Source organism: Triturus cristatus, chromosome 5_2 (genome assembly GCF_964204655.1).
Source record: "Triturus cristatus chromosome 5_2, aTriCri1.1, whole genome shotgun sequence".
In the NCBI taxonomy this organism is placed as follows: Eukaryota; Metazoa; Chordata; class Amphibia; order Caudata; family Salamandridae; genus Triturus; species Triturus cristatus.
In genome coordinates, this window is record NC_140588.1 from 1023276454 (window position 1) to 1023296630 (window position 20177).

Consider the following 20177-nt stretch of genomic DNA (forward strand, 5'->3'; position numbering starts at 1 on the left):
TGCCACGCATCTAGGCTTGTCCTACCTTACGCTCACAACGCACCCTGCCCGTGGGCCTACCAGAGGGGTGACTAACATGCAGCTAAGGGAAGGGGTTAGGGACCGGCAAGTGTGGGCACTTGCCAGTCAGCATGTCAGTACCAGACTGCACGCAGGTTCTGCGATGGCAGACCTTAGACATATTTTACCGGCCGCTTCTGTGGGTGGCACAACCCGTGCTGCAAGCCCACCAGCGGTGTTTGCCTTTACATGCCCTGGCGCTCCTGGCGCACTTTACTGGGGTCTGACAGTAAATCAAACAATCCAATCATGGAATCCAACCAACATATATAATTTACATAAGGAGCACTCGCACCGCGACACTGGTTGGCAGTGGCACAGCGCGCTGAGCGGCCAACACCATAAAAACACATGAGGCACAGCGACAAAAAGAGGAAGGGAGACTCACGCCAAGGTGCCAGGTCTAACACGTGTCCCCTCCAGCTGAAAAGTGGGGAGAACTACCCTACCCCAGGGAGTTCCTCATCACTAAGGCGGAAAAATCTGGACAGACCGTCAGCATTGGCGTGATCTGTACCAGGGCGATGTTCCACCGTGAAATCCATACCCTGTAGGGAAATGGACCACCTCAACAGCTTTGGATTCTCACCCCTCATATGCATCAACCATCTGAGGGGCCTGTGGTCCGTCTGAACCCGGAAGTGAGACCCAAACAAGTAGGGTCTTAGCTTCTTCAGCGCCCAGACCACAGCAAATGCCTCACGCTCAACAGCACTCCACCTCTGTTCCCGTGGAAGTAACCTCCTGCTAAGAAAGACTACGGGTTGATCTAGGCCCTCCTCATTAATCTGTGAAAGAACAGCCCCCACACCATGCTCTGAAGCGTCTGTCTGAACGATAAACTCTTTGGAGAAGTTGGGAGCCAAGAGCACGGGCTCCGTGCACATAGCAGTTTTCAAGGCCTCAAAAGCTTTCTGACAGGTGTCAGTCCAAATCACTTTCCTGGGCTGCTTCTTCGAAGTCAGCGCTGTCAAGAGGGCAACCATGTTGCCATACCCCTTGACAAACCTCCTGTAGTACCCAGTGAGACCTAGGAAGGCTCTCACCTCTGTCTGGGTTTTGGGCGCCTCCCAATTCAGGATGGTTTCTATCTTGGGCTGAAGGGGTGCCACCTGGCCACTCCCAACTTGGTGTCCCAAGTACACCACGGAACCCTGCCCGATCTGGCACTTACTTGCCTTGATCGTGAGGCCTGCCTTGTGCAGCGCCATCAACATTTCCCAGAGGTGTCGCAGGTGTTCTTCCCAAGTGGAGCTGAACACCGCGATGTCATCCAGGTAGGCTGCACTGAACGAATCCAGCCCAGCCAACACCTGGTTGACCGATCTCTGGAAGGTGGCAGGGGCATTCTTCATCCCAAATGGCATAACCCGGAACTGGTAGTGCCCATCTGGGGTGGAAAATGCTGACCTCTCTTTGGCCCCCTCGGTCAAGGCGATCTGCCAATACCCAGACGTTAAATCAAACGTGCTGAGGTAGTTGGCAGCCCCTAGCCGATCGATGAGCTCATCAGCTCTGGGGATGGGGTGTGCGTCAGTCCTAGTGACTGAATTGAGTCCTCTGTAGTCCACACAGAACCGGAGTTCGGGTGTGGCTCCCGGCGCTGCAGCCTTTGGGACCAAGACCACGGGGCTGGCCCAAGGACTGCTAGAAGACTCAAGTACCCCGAGTGCAAACATCTTGGAGACCTCCTCCTTGATGGATGTCCTCACCCTGTCAGTCACCCTGTAGGCCTTGTGCCGCACAGGTGGACTATCCCCAGTGTCCACATCATGGACGCACCAATCAGTGACACCAGGGACCAGGGAAAACAGATCAGAAAATTGTCCCAGCAACTGGCGACAATCATTCTGTTGCTCAGGGGTCAGAGTGGAAGAGAGGATGACACCATCCACTGACCCATCTTGCTCCTTGGCTGACAGGAGGTCAGGAAGAGGTTCGGACTCCTCTTCCATTCCAGCATCTGTTGCCAAGAGCATGCCCACTTGGGACCTCTCCAAGTGGGGCTTGAGGCGGTTGACATGTAGGACCCTTAAGGGGTTCCTAGGAGACTTCAGGTCCACCACGTAGGTAACAGGACTCTTGCGCTCCACCACCTCAAAGGGACCGGTCCACTTATCCTGGAGTGCACACGGCTCCCCGGGGGCCAAGACCCATACCTTCTGTCCAGGCTGAAGCTCTACCAGAGTGGCATTCTGGTCGTACCACCGCTTCATCTCCTCCTGGCTGGCTTTCAGATTTGCCTCAGCAAGTTGCCTGAATCGCCTAGTCTGATTCCTGAAGGCCAGCATGTAACTATATACATTCTGGGGAGGTTTCCTGGGAGATTGCTCCCAGCCTTCCTTGACCAGACTTAGAGGTCCTCTGACTGGGTGACCATACAGAAGCTCAAAGGGACTGAACCCCAGAGACTTCTGTGGAACCTCACGGTAAGCAAAGAGAAGGCATGGTAAGAGGACGTCCCACTTACGCCTCATGGGTTCTTCTAGGCCCATTATCATGCCTTTGAGGGTTCGGTTGAATCTCTCAACCAACCCGTTTCCTTGGGGGTGGTAAGGTGTGGTGAATTTGTAGGTTACACCACACTCTTGCCAAAGAGATTTCATGTACTTGGACATGAAATTGGTACCTCGGTCAGACACCACCTCTAGAGGGAATCCCACTCGGGAGAAAATTCCCATCAGTGCACGTCCCACCACGGGGGCCGTCACTGTCCTCAGAGGAATGGCTTCCGGGTACCGGGTGGCATGGTCCACCAGGACCAGGATGAACCTATTAGGGGTGGGCGGAATTTGCGGAATTAACCTCCGCAAATTATCGCGAGAATGCAGAAAATCTCCGCAAACACGCCGGAAATATCGCGAAGATGCGGAAGTTTTTTTGCCGCCTGTTCGCGGTATTTTTTGCGTGTTCGCGGGTCGCCAACTTACCCATGCGGTCGCTCACGGGCGTGGCCATCTTGTTTTCACTTGTCCCGCCCTCTGGCGTTGTTTACTTCCTGTTCCGGGTCGCGCAATGCATGTTCGCGGTCGATATTTCCTGTTCGCGATCGCTTTTACTTGATCGCGTTGCTTTTTGCTTGCTCAGGGAGAAAATATCGCGCGAACTTGCGCACGTGGTCGCAACGGGCGGGGCCATCTTGTTTTCCACTCTATTGCATGGTTCTGGGGCCTGATTTTCAATCCTCCCTAAATCTTTTCAATCCTTTGTTTATAGCCACTTTTTTTGGATCTTTATTACTTATTATTTCTCTAACTATTTTCCTGCCTCTATATTTTTGGTTTTTGTGTACTTTTTTTTTGTTTTTTAGCTACTTTTTCTCTTTGTATTGCCCGCTATTTATTTCCTTTACTCTTTTATTTATTTTACCTTTTCTTTCCCGCCCCGTCCCCAGAACCATGTCCAAGGGCAGGGCTGTTCGCCGGCGCAGCCAGAGCCGCGACCGCCTTCCTTGCGGAAGGCGGCGCCCACAAGGGGTGCATGCACGGGCCTTATTTGGGGAGGCGGAGTTGGCTGCACTAATTTTCTTTGTGCAGCGCCACCTCCCCTCAACCCTGGCAGCAGGTGGCAGGCCTGGGTCCGGGTACGGCCTCCGGGAGCGTCGGCAGCGGTGGGGGAAGGTGCGCCGGGCAGTGTCGCGCATCTCTGGTGTCCGGCGCACCCAGGCACAGCTGACGCACCGGTGGTCTGACATCCTGGACCGTGAGCAGGACCTGCTGGACCTGCTAGGAGTGGAGGTCCCGGGGCTTGGTGAGTACCTATTTAATTATTACAACTTTGTGTCTGTTCTTCTGCTCTATGTTATATATTGCGAATATCTTTTTTTCCTTCCAACCAGCTAGAATGTTGCTGCTTGCAATACATTCCAGGTTAATAACGTTTAAAAGTCTTCTGTGATTATGACACAGGTGCTCTTCTGCGCTACTACTAATCTTACTTGTTTGCAGCTTTCCGTTTGCGCTTGCTTAGCGTGATTCTTTACGAGTTTATTTTAGAGAAATTAAGTTACGTAATGCTACAGTGACTCACGTGCACTCCTTACTTTGTCCTGTCACTAATAGATAGGGGTGGATTGATACATAGGTTTAGGTACTTTGTATGAGCTTCTAATTGGTTAGTGGTATGCGTGATGCCCCCCTCACTCAGTTACGTGACGTGCTGCTAGTACGCCAGTCTTTAGAACCTTTCTAGTTTGTTCAATGAGTGGAGGTAGGCTTTGCAGTTACTTAGCAGTAGCAGATCAGCATCAATCAAACCAAAATTTGGTGTATACAAAAAATGTAGTCATGTTCATGTGTCCTCCATGATTGGATCATACACATTGTTGAGGAATACAGTCGAAATGCATACTTAATGTACAATTGGCATGCCTGGAATAGGTGGGCTAGGTTGGGTGGTACGTTGTACTAATTCTTAGGCTTACTTGTAACTTAGTTTTCTGGAATCAGAATGGAAGAATGGATTACTGTTGATAAATAGTAACTTAAGTAGTCGAACTGCGAATTCCCCGATATTACATGTTGACCAGATGAGATCGGTCAATGTAGTTATTGCAATTGTTTACATAAGTGTTTTTTGACCGTTGTTGAAAAATATTGTATTTGCTTAAGTTGACACCATCCATCAATGTTTGTCTCTTTCTTATATCTTTCCTGTTCATCAGCACCCAGGGGCAGACGGGCAGACGGGCAGGGACTGGGCAGTCGGCGGGACAGGAACACCACGAGGAGGACACCGCTGAGGGCTCCTCTGCTGGCCCCAGTAAGTCTTCTTGTTTTAATAATATTTCTTATTCCATAACTTTTACTGCCCCATTTCTCCCGAACTATAGTGTTTCCAAATGCTATTCTTTTACCACCAATTATCCTTCGATCTGTACGGTTTCAAAAAGCTTATCCCTGCCTCCGCTATGATGACTGAGTACCACTACATACTATCAGTCTGTCTGTCTGTACTGTAGTAGCTAGTCTTGCCCAGTTGGCCAGTGCCACTCTTTGTGAAAGGTTGTAATATAAAACTCATATTCACCAGTAGCTCATACAATCCGTTGGGTTGTTGTCTTGTACTACTTTTTACTCTTGTTGATGTTTAGGCTTTGAAAATTCACAGCAACAGCCCTACCAGATTTCTTAATATTTTGATATGATACCCTATAGGACATACAACTGTTGAAGGGATCTTGCACATACATTTGTACCAGAAAATAGGATGTTGGTGATGGTAGGTTGGACCTTCCTTGCACACCTCAATCAGAAATTCCGCACCCACCACAATTCCACTGCTTGACTATAGTACTGTCTTGTCATACCTATTAGGTCTCGGAACCCTCCCCCCAAGATAACCAACAAGTAGACAACCCAGAACATTAACACACGCAACCTCTGTCGTGGAAGCTATTCACATGCACACCCTTACTTTAATTTGCTCAATCGTGTAAGTTAGTCCACTCCACACCAAATACCACAAAGTCTATGTAAGTTTCAAATTTTTATTTCGATTTGAGAAGGTCTGTACACTGTTTTCTTAGCAGCACCAACCGGCAAATCAATAACATTAAAACAATATACATTGTTACACTTATACAGTTGGGAATTAAATCATGATAACTGAAGTGGTGGAAGGCGGCACCACCATCCCATAGCAATTTAGTTTATATACATTTATAAATGAAGATGTGAGTGAAGGGACCCCTCACCTCAGAAGAACCTAGTACTGGTAGTTGGTGCATCGTTCAGAAGCTCTGGTTCGTAGAAGCGAATCTTGCGTCTGTAATGCGAAAAAAGAAATGGTGTGCGTTAGTATATTGCAACTTGCAAGCATTTCTCAGCCGTGCCAAAAAGTGTAGCATCTATGGATAAGCAATATGGACTAACAGTAACAATAGTACACCAGTTCTTCCTAAAAAAGTGGCTTGTTAATGTTTGTTGACCGCCTGTACGCAGCGCGTAGACTAGACAGTAGCAGTGTGAGGCAGGTCATGTGGGCTCAAAGGTGTCTTAAGAAGCTGCAAGGTAAAGGTAACGTCACATGTGCATGGCTAGGGCTAATCAAGCAAATGCTACAATGATCATATAACTTAGTGTCTACTCTACTACTACCTGATTTGTACTAGTGATTTATGTTAGTATTAACTCATTTTTCAACCTTGCTACTGATCAATAGGGGGGAGGTGTATATGTTGCCTAATAAATGTGTAATGTTTTCTAGGCGCACTACCGACCACCATTGCTGGGGCCAGCGAAGGCGACGCAGAGGGCGAGGATGCGGCAGTTGCAGATAGCAACGGAGGGGGAGTGGCAGCACCAGTGGCAGGCGGTGGTAAGTTAGATTCATAATCTTTAACTATTGTTGAACTTGACAGCACACTCACTGCAAAGGTGTACTGTATGTATATGTATACTGTAAAGTTGTGAATTAGGGCCCCATTAGGATGGTGGGCGTATTGCCCCCGCCGGGCTGGCTGGAATTCACTGCCGTCACAGCAGGGGCAAACCTCCCGCCATCCCTGTAGAAAATATTCAGACATGTCTAGGCGGAAAAGGGTTCAATATGGCGGTGGTGTCTCTCTCACCACACCGGCAGCCATATAATCTGCATTTTGGAATGCCTTTGCGTGGCGGCATTACCGTCCGCCACGGAAAGGCATGCACACATTGCAGAGTATGCTTGGGGGCCCCCATGGAGGGTACCTACCGATGCTATGGTACCCCCCCGACTTTCAAAGCAAAACGTGACAGGCTCCGTGCGAGGCCCGTCATGTTGTGCTTGGAAAAGCAGCACAACATTTTAGCATTGCTAACAGGGTGCGCCCGCCACTGTGCCGGGCGCATCATCTTAATTAATTGTCCCCACGGGACCCCCACCCTTTTTTAGCAGTCGGATGGCGGGCGGACAAAGTCCGCCCGCTATCCGATGTCGTAAGTAAGTATGAGTTCTTGGGGACGTTTGAAGAGTGAACTAGAAGACTAGAATTCCCTTTAATTGGTATAGGACTAGGAGCCAGAGTATTGAGTAACCAATGGCCTCATCTATCTGATTTCAACTCCGCTTTGAAAGTTTTATGGAGAAGAGCACCTGGTGCACTGTTCAACTAAAAAGTGTAAGACAGGTGGAAGGAAGAAGGACGGGCGACATTTAAAATGTTATGTACTACTGTGCTTTATTTTATAGTGCTACTCTACCATGCCACTATGTGTGTAAATAATTACCTTGTCCTACTGTTTTATTAAGACTATATTTTACAATTGTCTTGCTTTTTCTTTTTGATACACAGCTACTCCAAAAATCAACCGGAAGGAGTTGGCCGCCAAGGCACGGCGCCGGAAGCTGGAGGCAATCCAGCATGAATACCGGCGGCTGGTGGTCCTAGCCGAGGAGGAGGAGGAGACTGCAGCAGCAATTCAAGCCTCCTCCAGTGCCCCGGGCCCCAGCCACCGCCCTCCAGCGGTACGGCGCCACCGTCTGGCGGCTGCCCGCCGCCACCGTGCCATCTCCGGTGCCCCCCCCCCACTGTGGCTGCAACTGCCGCGGCCTTAGACGCCGCGTCGCCCATTTAGAGGACCAGATTCGTGTCCTCCTCCAGTCCCGCCCCACCAGTTAGTCCCTGTCACTGCCCCTTTTTTAATTCCTGTTCGTTCTTGACTCGTTTGGGCGTTCTCTATTTCTATGGACAGTCGTTGGGGTTAGGGAGGTGGGTGGGTTAGCTTTTGTGGGTTTAGTTTATTTGTTAGGGTCAATTAAATATATTTTTCTATGTTACATGCAATGTTGTTAATGTTTTGTAGGTGGGGTAACTGTTTTACATCACACTGTTTCTTTGCTGGTGCATGGCCGCCCATAGCGTGTGTTTGATTTCAATAATTTGCTGACTGTATAAGACACAAACAGATAGATGCGACACACCTCACTCATTGACTGGTCCTACTATGCATTCTTTGGAGTGGTGTTTGAAACTGACATCATTGACAACATGTCCATTATTGATTCTGCCTCCCCCAAACTTCTCTCTTACCGGTGCTTGATGTTTATGTCCAACTGTGGCACAGCACTGGCTGCATGGTGAAGATGGTTTCCTTTTTCATACATGCCATGATTGGGGTGGTGGTGGTAGTATAGTAGTAGTAGTATACACTGGCAGGGTGGCAGCATTTCCAAAAAAAGAAAAGGAGATAGTCAATCGCCTTTGAGAGACTGTTAGAGGAGTAGTTGAATGAAGTACATCACAGAATTTACCGAGCAACAATTATATGCTCAAATATTTGACAAAAAAACTGAATGCTGGTTATTATGAGGATAGCCTACTAGACAGAGTTACAAACTATAGTTTTGTCGACTTGGCTATGCCTACAGTCTAACAGTTAGTGCTGTATATGAGGAATGACAACAAACAAATCCAATCAATGCCGGCAATTCATGCTGAGGTATATGTTCCTTTGTTAAATAAAATAACCTGTGAAATATCCTACTCATGGGTGGGCAAGCAGAAGAAGTTCATCGCTCTGCATTGAAATTGAAGTAGTGTTGCTTTCACCACATCCGCCCCAGCAAGTGTGTGATTAAGTATTGGTGTACATTTAATTTAGTTACACCTCGACAATAAGTCACACAGCCCGGGGGAAGAGGGTTAGGGTCCGTTGATTGGATGGGAAGGGGGATTTTGGGAAAGGTTTGACATAGAAAAACAGTATGCATACATAGACAAACAAACGACAATCATTGAAGACTACCATACCATATCCATTCCATATGTTAAGGTATAAAAAAGGAAATGCATGCATGATGAGACCCGGATTACATACACTTCTATTTCTTGTTCTGTTCCGGCCTTAATACTTTAACAGATAGCAAATAGAAATTTAAAATATTGGTAGTGAAGAATCGTAAACACAGAGCAAACGTAATGATGATTGATAACAACAACTCCAAGAACACACTGTTGTAAAGAATGTATACAAGATATTAATCAAATTATTTAAAAGAAGTGAAAAGTGGATACTGTTACTGTCTTAACCTGGTCAAAAATGTGGACTGGTTTTTTGCATCTCGGCATTCCTCTTGCTCCTCTCGTCCATCAATCTTGGGTGTGTCGCCTCACCACTCGCCACTGCCCGGCTGGAATAAAAAGGTGATTGATTGGTAAGGTAATTAATATGCATTGTAATGTTTTACAAAGTTTTGGACAAGGCCCGGCCTGTAATTTTAGATTGAAAACCAAAGGGGATATTCAGAAAGAAAGTGAAAACAAATGCACAAGTGATGGTGTAGTGCAACAAGAACACTTTCCGAGGTGGCATGTATGCATATGCATCATCTCTACTGTAGTCTGTTTCCAGCATAGACCTTCAACAGTAACAGGAGAGATCAGGCCCACAGTGCTTACCATTAGCACATCCTACGTTAACACTTTAGAGTCCTTTTTTTTTTCTCTCAAAGAGTTGGACAAACGCAAAGCACATTATCCATTCCAGACATAGCATTTTACAGTTAAAGTTAGTAAAATCAATGCACTGCAGTCATCCCACCGCTACACTCTATTCAACTTCTACACAGACATTTGGGTGTGCTGTGGTTGTGGTTCACGTGTTTACCTTTAGGCTTTTCCGTTTTATGCCACTCATGAAACATCCTCCTGACTTCATCATCAGCTCTGATACTTCTACTGACTGAAGATCGGCCTGCAGTACAAGTGTAATTTTTATAACACAACAAGAGTAGAAATATAAATATTACTGACTTGAGTCATTCTTTATTGTGTACAGAAAGATAGATTAACACTAGTACACTTTGACATCACTTAGTCCACAACAAACAACGCAAACACAAAGACCAATAGCTCAGAGTCAGGTGTCCAATGCATGCCATTAATTATCATCATTTATTACCTGTTACTTCTCATCTTAAGTTAACGGGCCGTCTCTTTCGCCATCATCATGACGGACGGTGCTGTTAAGTCACAGTCATTTGCATTGCGCAGATTGAGTGAGTCCCCTTCCTGTATTGAATTAAAAGCAATGTATCACCAAGATGCAGGAGAAGTACACATTTCTTGTTTGCCAGAAGAGGAAAATTAGTAATTACTAGTGTGTTCTGTAGAAAGTTGATTAGTGGCAGTGCACAATTACATCAATTCATGCGCAACACCACAAAATCTACATCATTCAGTCTGCTATTCTGCGGCCAATGCATGGCATCAATCATTACCTGTTGCATCTCATCTCGTTAACGCTGCAGGCCGTCTCTTTCGCCATCATCATGATGGACGGTGCTGTTAAGTCACAGTCATTTGCATTGCGCAGATTGAGTGAGTCCCCTTCCTGTATTGAATTAAAAGCAATGTATCACCAAGATGCAGGAGAGAAGTACACATTTCTTGTTTGCCAGAAGGGGAAAATTAGTAATTACTAGTGTGTTCTGTAGAAAGTTGATTAGTGGCAGTGCACAATTACATCAATTCATGCGCAACACACCACAAAATCTACATCATTCAGTCTGCTATTCTGCGGCCAATGCATGGCATCAATCATTACCTGTTGCATCTCATCTCGTTAACGCTGCAGGCTGTCTCTTTCGCCATCATCATGATGGACGGTGCTGTTAAGTCACAGTCATTTGCATTGCGCAGATGTAGTGAGTCCCCTTCCTGTATTGAATTAAAAGCAATGTATCACCAAGATGCAGGAGAAGTACACATTTCTTGTTTGCCAGAAGAGGAAAATTAGTGTGTTCTGTAGAATGTTGATTAGTGGCAGTGCACAATTACATCAATTCATTCATGCGCAACACACACAACAAAATCTACATCACTCAGTCTGCTTTTCTGCGGACAATGCATGGCATCAATCATTACCTGTTGCATCTTATTTTCAGTTAATGGCCAGTCTCTCTCGGCTCTGAAGGAGGATAGCTATAGAAGTCATCAGATTCATGGTCCACTTGTTTTGGAAGGACGAGGAAAGTTTGAATTTGTTGTTACCATCATCCAATCATCATTCATGAGGGAAATGGAATTGACCAGGAGATGCAGTATGATCGAGCGGAGGAGCTGGATTCTGAGGACTGTAGTGTCAAATGGCAGACACCTGAAACTTGTATCTTAAATTAGAAGATTAGAAGACGGTGATAATGCATTGGTTGCGATTCACAAGTTTATAACCGGAACAACAGACACAAACAAAGGGGGAAAAAAGGGAGGAAGACAGTAAGTGCGAGCCTAATTGTCAGGGAAGTATAGCTCGTCCTCAAACTCTGGGGGATCTTCCAGTAGTAGGTAATCATCTGACACAATACTTCCGTCACCTGAGCCGCTGTCCTCATCTTCCTCTGTTGATTCATGCATTGTGTAATTCGGTGGTATGAAGTGCTGATTCATTTTGATCATTGTTAACCTCTCCACGTTTTTGGGAGATAGACTGGTCCTTCTCAAGGTTACAATGGAACCTGCAGCACTGAAAACACGTTCGGAAGAGACACTTGCGACAGGGCAAGCCAGATAGCTTATCGCCAGCCTGCTGAGCTGTGGCCATTCAGACCTTTTCCTATGCCAATACTGCACTGGGTTTTGATCAACGTACACCTCTGTTGGGTCGTCCAGATAGGCCTGGACCATCCGCTCAATGTTCAGGGTTGCTGCTGGTAAGCTTTTGTGCTGTTTTTTCTGTGCATCAGCACTGTGCTTAAGGCCCATCTTTACATACCAATCTGATAATGATTGTACTCGGCAGAATGATCCAGTTATTGTTTTTGTAGTCGATGGTGATGGTGAGTGTTGCGATTGTGAGCCAACCGCACTGCCCTCAGCCGACGAAGTTGCACTTGATTCTGCATGGCCTGCTTCAGTATCAGTACTTGTTGTGGGTTGATGTGGCGGGCTTTTAATTAGCAGCCCTTCGTTTTCAAACTTGATGGCTGCTTCAGCTATACAACTTTTGTAGCGGGCAACATCAGTGTCGGAAAAAGAACGGAATAGTCCTAATTTTGCACGTGGATCCAGAATTGTGGCACAAATGTAATGTTCTTGTGACAAAATTTTATTTTGTATCCTTACATTTTCTGATAAGCGCCTGGATAAGCTCTCCACCAAGTCATGGGCTTGCCTTCTGTCCTCTACACCTTTGTAGGATTCAGACACATTATTCAGCTCATGCTCTAGCATTTGCAACAATGGGATAGCTTGGCCCATTGTACAGTCCTCCTTGCTGACTTCACGTGTGAAGACCTCAAAAGGAGACAGCATCTCAGTGAGGCATTGAATTAGGGTCCATTGCTCCCTCTGAAGGGTCATGCCTTTAACACTAGCATCACTGCTTCTGTACCAGACATAATCATTGAGTGACCTGTGCTGTTCGTACAGACGATCAAGCATGTAATACGTTGAGTTCCAACGTGTTGCCACCTCCTGGATGAGTGCCTTGACTGGCACCCTACGCTCACGTTGGAGGATCCTCAGCTGCTTCCGAGCTTTAAAAGAATGGCTGAAATGAGTGCATATTCTTCGGCAGATGGACAGTAAATTGCTTACTATGGGTTCTTTTTTCAGAAAGTATTGCACTATAATGTTTATGCAGTGTGCCAAACACGGAACCCTGAAATAGGAACCAAGTTCCATGGCCTTAAGTACATTACTGCCATTGTCTGTGGCAACAAAACCAATACCAAGCCCTCTGGGCTGCAGCCATTCCAAAACCTTGGTGCGAAACTCTTCTAAAATGTTTTCAGCCGTATGAGATTTCTCCATGGCGAACATGGCTACAGTTGCATGTTTCCGAGTACCTTCAAAAATCGCAGCTGTGTCAACAACACCTCGTGCAGATAGTTGATCTTTAACCCCCACAAAAGAGATCCAGTGTGCAGTGATACACATGTAATCTGTGGCTTGGCAACTGGTCCACATGTCTGTTGTCAGGTGGATATTGTGCACAGCACTCTTCTGCAAAGCTTGTCCAACCAATTCCAGCACATCATGATGTAGTGCCGGAACAGCAATTCTTGCGAAATAGGACCGGCTTGGAACTTTCCATTTCGGGCAGATGGCAGACACAAATTCAAGGAAACCCACCCCTTCCACAAATGAAAAAGGAAGAAGGTCCAGCGCTAACATTTTAGCCAGCTTCGCATTGTACAATCGTGCCGTTGGGTGGTTGCGTTGTAACTGCCCCTCCAACCTAAACATGCTGTCAATGGTAGGCTGGCTTACTTTCCTTAGTGGTGCCATTAACCCACTAAGGCTCAACGACACAGATTGTCTCATTGAGGTACTCGCCGGTCGCCTTGGTGTCTCACCCACACTCTGAGTATGGCTCTTACTGCGGTGCCACTCTGATGTTACTGAGGAGGATGTGGGCGTTACCACTGCAGTGACTGCACTACTGGAGACAAGGCTAGAAATGCCTCCCTGTTCTTCACCTGCCACCACAATAATATCGCTCCCTGATTCCTGACCAACTTCAAAGGGTTTAGTTTTCCTACTTTCTTTTAACCCCTTCGATGCTGCGCAGATTCCGCCGCTGTGCTGACGGAATCTTGCGCGGGCGTGGTCATGACGGAATGGTTCCGTCATGAGCACAGCTCAACCGTGGGTCATGACGGAACCATTCCGTCATGAGCACCGAAGGGGTTAACTTAAGTAGGTGATCCTCCCACACAATAGTGTGGTGTATTCTGAGATGACTTGCTTGTCCTCCGGTACCATAGTTTGTACCAAGCTTACCACGCCGAACACCTTGCCGACAAATTGCGCATATAGCAACGTTCTCCTCCTTGGCGCTAACAGAAAAGAAGTCCCAAACTGGGGAGGAGAACTTTCTGGCACTGCTGGATGTGCCACTTTCAACACCAGATGAACTTGAGGGGGTGCTTGAAAATATGTGACCCTGTCCACCTACACTGTGACTTTTACTACCACTTCCTACTGAGGTGGTTGAGCTGGATGTAGGTCCCTGCCGGGCCTTGGAAAATATGGCAGCTGGAGGTAGTGGTGGTGTAACCTGTGTTGGTGAGATCCGTGCTACATCCCGCTCAGTAGCAGCCTTTCTGGATAGGGTTAGAATGTCGGTCTCCAATCCCTTTGGGGCGGGAGTAATGTGCGTGATGACTGGCTCGTCTTCATCAACATCATCACCCCCCTCTTCTACATCTACCTCCATAACTCTAAGTTTTTCTGGGACCTTCCTTTTCAGAAGCAATGTCTTGTGGCGTACTTCACTCTCAGACCGAGCTGGTGGGACCCAAGTGTCATCACGATCATCAGAAGCGGGGCTTGAAGAAGAAGATGATGGACTAAGCCTCCTTTTCCTTGCTGGTGGTCTGGAAGACAATAGATGTTCTGAAACAGTGGTTTGACTTCGCTCCGCTTTGTCTGCAGGAAGCTCGATTTCCTGAAATGCCCCTACGTCAGGAGCAACAACTACTATGGTGGGCTGTTGTGGCGGCTGCTGCTGTGCTGGTTGCGGCGGCTGCTGCTGCTGTTCTGGTTGCGGCGGCTGCTGTTCTGGTTGCGGCAGCTGCTGTTCTGGTTGCGGCGGCTGCTGTTCTGGTTGCGGCGGCTGCTGCTGCTGTTCTGGTTGCGGCGGCTGCTGCTGCTGTTCTGGTTGCGGCGGCTGCTGCTGCTGTTCTGGTTGCGGCGGCTGCTGCTGCTGTTCTGGTTGCGGCGGCTGCTGCTGCTGTTCTGGTTGCGGCGGCTGCTGCTGCTGTTCTGGTTGCGGCGGCTGCTGCTGCTGTTCTTGTTGCGGCGGCTGCTGCTGCTGTTCTTGTTGCGGCGGCTGCACACTGATCTGCTGAGTTTGCGCCTGCGTTGAACTTGATTGTGTACTACTTTGCGGTAATGACATTTCTTCAACATCGCTGCCCGTTAGTAGACTGGCTACCTCTGCGACAGTAAAGCCCTTGGGCCTAGGTTGGTGGGGTTGCTGGACCGCTGTGCTGCTCCCAGCTTGGTTCCCGGACAACGCTTTGGTGCCAAAAAAAACCTTGGCCGGCACACCACCAGTCGTGGTTAATGGCACTTCCTTTTTCTGTTCCTTCTTCTCACCAGCAACTTTCTTGGTACTGGACCTGGTACCTTTCTTTGGGGCCATCTTATTCCGACATCTGGCAGGAGGCAGATGCACAACAAGTTCTGGTCACACGTGGGCGTGATGCGCAGCAGGACTTCTGTCTGGCTGGCAGTACAACGGGTAGCCAGGTGATGCCGATGACACCTCCTACTCTGTCTTTTGTGCACCTAAAAGCAAAGAAGACAGGAGAAGAACATCAGTGAAATGTTGCATTTGTTTTTGTGGTTCAGTTACTTAGTACTGTACTAGTGCAAACAAAAGATAGTCTAGCCATTTATGAATTTTTTTTAACTAGAGCTATGTTATACTACTAGTACTGTGTACAGCCACACTACACTCTCAGGAAGGTGATGTCTAAAAATTCAACTGATCACATAGAAAACACTTGATCAATAAAGCTGTGGCTACCTGCTCTGGTAGCAGTGGATGAAAGCAGGCCTGTTGGCAGACAAGGCCAGGCAAGCTTGCAGGCCTAGGCCTCAAAATGGCCACCAGCCACATGGCGAGCCCCAACAACATCAGCAAGGCCACCCCAAAAAACACACTTCCCCAACTCAATCCAATGCCATCCATGCCCTAAATGATGTCTAAATTCAACAGAGCACACAGAAAACAGTAGATTACTAAAGCTGTGGCTACCTGCTCTGGTAGCAGTGGATGAAAGCAGGCCTGCTGGCAGACAAGGCCAGGCAAGCTTGCAGGCCTAGGCCTCAAAATGGCCACCAGCCACATGGCGAGCCCCAACATCAGCAAGGCCACCCCAAAATACACTCTTCCCCAACTCAATCCAATGCCATCCATGCCCTAAATGATGTCTAAATTCAACAGAGCACACAGAAAACAGTAGATTACTAAAGCTGTGGCTACCTGCTCTGGTAGCAGTGGATGAAAGCAGGCCTGCTGGCAGACAAGGCCAGGCAAGCTTGCAGGCCTAGGCCTCAAAATGGCCACCAGCCACATGGCCAGGCCCAACAACATCAGCAAGGCCACCACAAAAAACACACTTCCCCAACTCAATCCAATGCCATCCATGCCCTAAATAATGTCTAAATTCAACAGAGCACACAGAAAACAGTAGATTACTAAAGCTGTGGCTACCTGCTCTGGTAGCAGTGGATGAAAGCAGGCCTGCTGGCAGACAAGGCCAGGCAAGCTTGCAGGCCTAAGCCTCACAATGGCCACCAGCCACATGGCGAGCCCCAACAACATCAGCAAGGCCACCCCAAAATACACTATTCCCCAACTCAATCCAATGCCATCCATGCCCTAAATGATGTCTAAATTCAACAGAGCACACAGAAAACAGTAGATTACTAAAGCTGTGGCTACCTGCTCTGGTAGCAGTGGATGAAAGCAGGCCTGTTGGCAGACAAGGCCAGGCAAGCTTGCAGGCCTAGGCCTCAAAATGGCCACCAGCCACATGGCGAGCCCCAACAACATCAGCAAGGCCACCCCAAAATACACTCTTCCCCAACTCAATCCAATGCCATCCATGCCCTAAATGATGTCTAAATTCAACAGAGCACACAGAAAACAGTAGATTACTAAAGCTGTGGCTACCTGCTCTGGTAGCAGTGGATGAAAGCAGGCCTGCTGGCAGACAAGGCCAGGCAAGCTTGCAGGCCTAGGCCTCAAAATGGCCACCAGCCACATGGCGAGCCCCAACATCAGCAAGGCCACCCCAAAATACACTCTTCCCCAACTCAATCCAATGCCATCCATGCCCTAAATGATGTCTAAATTCAACAGAGCACACAGAAAACAGTAGATTACTAAAGCTGTGGCTACCTGCTCTGGTAGCAGTGGATGAAAGCAGGCCTGCTGGCAGACAAGGCCAGGCAAGCTTGCAGGCCTAGGCCTCAAAATGGCCACCAGCCACATGGCCAGGCCCAACAACATCAGCAAGGCCACCCCAAAAAACACACTTCCCCAACTCAATCCAATGCCATCCATGCCCTAAATGATGTCTAAATTCAACAGAGCACACAGAAAACAGTAGATTACTAAAGCTGTGGCTACCTGCTCTGGTAGCAGTGGATGAAAGCAGGCCTGCTGGCAGACAAGGCCAGGCAAGCTTGCAGGCCTAGGCCTCAAAATGGCCACCAGCCACATGGCGAGCCCCAACATCAGCAAGGCCACCCCAAAATACACTCTTCCCCAACTCAATCCAATGCCATCCATGCCCTAAATGATGTCTAAATTCAACAGAGCACACAGAAAACAGTAGATTACTAAAGCTGTGGCTACCTGCTCTGGTAGCAGTGGATGAAAGCAGGCCTGCTGGCAGACAAGGCCAGGCAAGCTTGCAGGCCTAGGCCTCAAAATGGCCACCAGCCACATGGCCAGGCCCAACAACATCAGCAAGGCCACCCCAAAAAACACACTTCCCCAACTCAATCCAATGCCATCCATGCCCTAAATGATGTCTAAATTCAACAGAGCACACAGAAAACAGTAGATTACTAAAGCTGTGGCTACCTGCTCTGGTAGCAGTGGATGAAAGCAGGCCTGTTGGCAGACAAGGCCAGGCAAGCTTGCAGGCCTAGGCCTCAAAATGGCCACCAGCCACATGGCCAGGCCCAACAACATCAGCAAGGCCACCCCAAAAAACACACTTCCCCAACTCAATCCAATGCCATCCATGCCCTAAATGATGTCTAAATTCAACAGAGCACACAGAAAACAGTAGATTACTAAAGCTGTGGCTACCTGCTCTGGTAGCAGTGGATGAAAGCAGGCCTGCTGGCAGACAAGGCCAGGCAAGCTTGCAGGCCTAGGCCTCAAAACGGCCACCAGCCACATGGCGAGCCCCAACAACATCAGCATGGCCACCCCAAAAAACACACTTCCCCAACTCAATCCAATGCCATCCATGCCCTAAATGTGATTGAAAATGAAATATATTCAAAAAACAAAAGGAACAGTTGCTTCATCATGCACACAGTCACACACACCCATGAGGCCATGCCCATGGCTAGCTCGGGCCTACTACTACAACCCACAAAATTAAAATAAATTAAAAAAAAAAAAGGAATGATGATAATTAATTATCAAAAATAAATTGTAGTTACACAACAACTGCAATGCCCACAATCAAACACAACAACCACTTACTTGTAAAATATCCTATTCCAAAAATCCTGAAATCCAATTGCAATGATGCAGCAGACAAAAAGAGTGATCTTTCCAGCTCCAAATCCAAAGGCAGAATGAGCAGGAGATGGAGAAAGCACTGGGAGGAGCCTGCTGGACAGGAACAGGAAGTTGGAGAATCTGTGTCACTTCCTCCCTCTCTCCACCTTGTAAAAAAAAAATGACTCCTTGCACAAAAAAGGAAAGCCAAATGTGAATGTAAGGAGTTCTTTTCATCCAAAATCAGTATTTGCAGATGGTTTCATGCTGCTAGAGCCGATATTCCTCTCCAAATTGTAAATTTTACGTTGTTGAGTTCTCCAGCATCACATTACTTCCGCCGGCGTGTCGAAAACGATATGATCGCGTTCTCTTCTTTGTCCCTGTCGCGTTGGATATGACGTGTTCGCGGTCTCTTTCTCCTGTTCGCGTTCGATTTCATGTGCCCGCGTCCTCATTCTCTGGCTCGCGATGTAGAATGACATGTTCGAGATCTCAATCTTCTCATACTCGCGCGGTGCATGATCGCGAGAAGAAAGACGTGATCGCGCGACAAATGACGTGATCGCGTGAAAAATGACTTGAATGCGGCCGCGAACTCTCGCGAGACAGCGCAAAATGGCTACCAAAATCCAACATCTCGTGGAGAACGCGACCGGGTCAAGAAAACTTGTTGGAGAACGCAGGGATTCAGGTAAGGCGATCGCGCGCGCGCGAGAATGTATTGTTTTACAGCGCGAGCAAGAAAAAAATTATCGCTAAGCTGCGGAATGCGGAAATTTTGACATTTTCGCGCTTTCCGCGGAACGCGAGAATGCCAAAATATCGCAATTTCCGCGAACGGAACGGAATTTTGGCCCAGGCCTAGAACCTATTGCCCATCGCTGTCCTGGGGTCCAGTGGCCCTACAATGTCAATCCCCACTCGCTGGAATGGGGTACCGACCACAGGGAATGGCTGGAGTGGAGCCTTCTGCTTCCTTCCACTCTTTCCACTTGCCTGGCAAGTCTGGCATGTCCTGCAGTGAGTATCTGAACTCCTGCGCATTTGAGGCCAATAAAAGTGGGCGACAAGCCTTTCAAAGGTCTTGTTCTGCCCCAAATGACCTGCCAAGGGCACATCATGAGCCAGCCCCAGTAGGAAGGCTCTGAAGTCCTGGGGTACCACCAGCGCACAGGCTGACCCAGGCTCAGCAACCTTAGGCTCTGTATATAGGAGGTCGTTCTCCCAGTAAACAAAATGTGATCCTGACTGATCACCTGCGGCCTGTTCTGCAGCCTGCTGCCGCATACCCACGAGAGAAGGGCACTCCTTCTGTGCCTTGCAAAAGTCCTCCCTGGTGGGACCCCCTTCCTGCTGCCAATGGGTCAGCTCCGGTAGGTCTCCCAGTTCAGCTATCTGCTCCCCTGTAGGCTCCAGGGCATCCCCCTCAAGGTCTGCTTCCTCCTGGACCGTGGGAACTTCAGGGGCCGGCTTCCCGCGCCCCTTGCTCCTTCTCTCTGAGGCCGGTTCCTGGGCCTCCCTCTCAGGCTCCAGGACCTCTTGAGTACCTCTACTGGCTGCCATGGACCGTGTGGTGACACACGCCCAATCCGGCATACCCAACATCTCCAGGTGGGCACTCCGCTCCACCTTAGCCCAAGGTGAGCTCTCCAAATCGTTCCCTAACAAACAGTCCACAGGCATGGCGGGCCTCACAGCTACCTGAAGAGTACCAGAGACCCCCCCCCCACTCAAAGGGAACCTGAGCCACCTTGCAGTGTCTCTCTGTGTTGTCAGCGGCAACAATGGGGTAGAATGCATTGGGGACCACCTGCTCTTGAGACACCAGGGGACACCTGACAGCTGTCACGCTGGCTCCGGTATCTCTAAGAGCTTCCACCCTATGGCCATTTATGGTCACCCACTGCCTGTACTTCTTAGTGTTCTCAGGCA

At 48.3% G+C, this 20177-nt stretch overlaps 1 long non-coding RNA gene across 1 annotated transcript; it reads left to right on the forward strand.

Moving 5' to 3' along the window:
• The first annotated feature begins 4745 nt into the window (after nt 1-4745).
• Nucleotides 4746-7718, forward strand: LOC146829608 (uncharacterized). The gene is made up of 3 exons (XR_014962023.1): nt 4746-4821; nt 6268-6378; nt 7334-7718. It is a non-coding gene; the product is annotated as an uncharacterized LOC146829608 (long non-coding RNA).
• Nucleotides 7719-20177: the final 12459 nt, after the last annotated feature.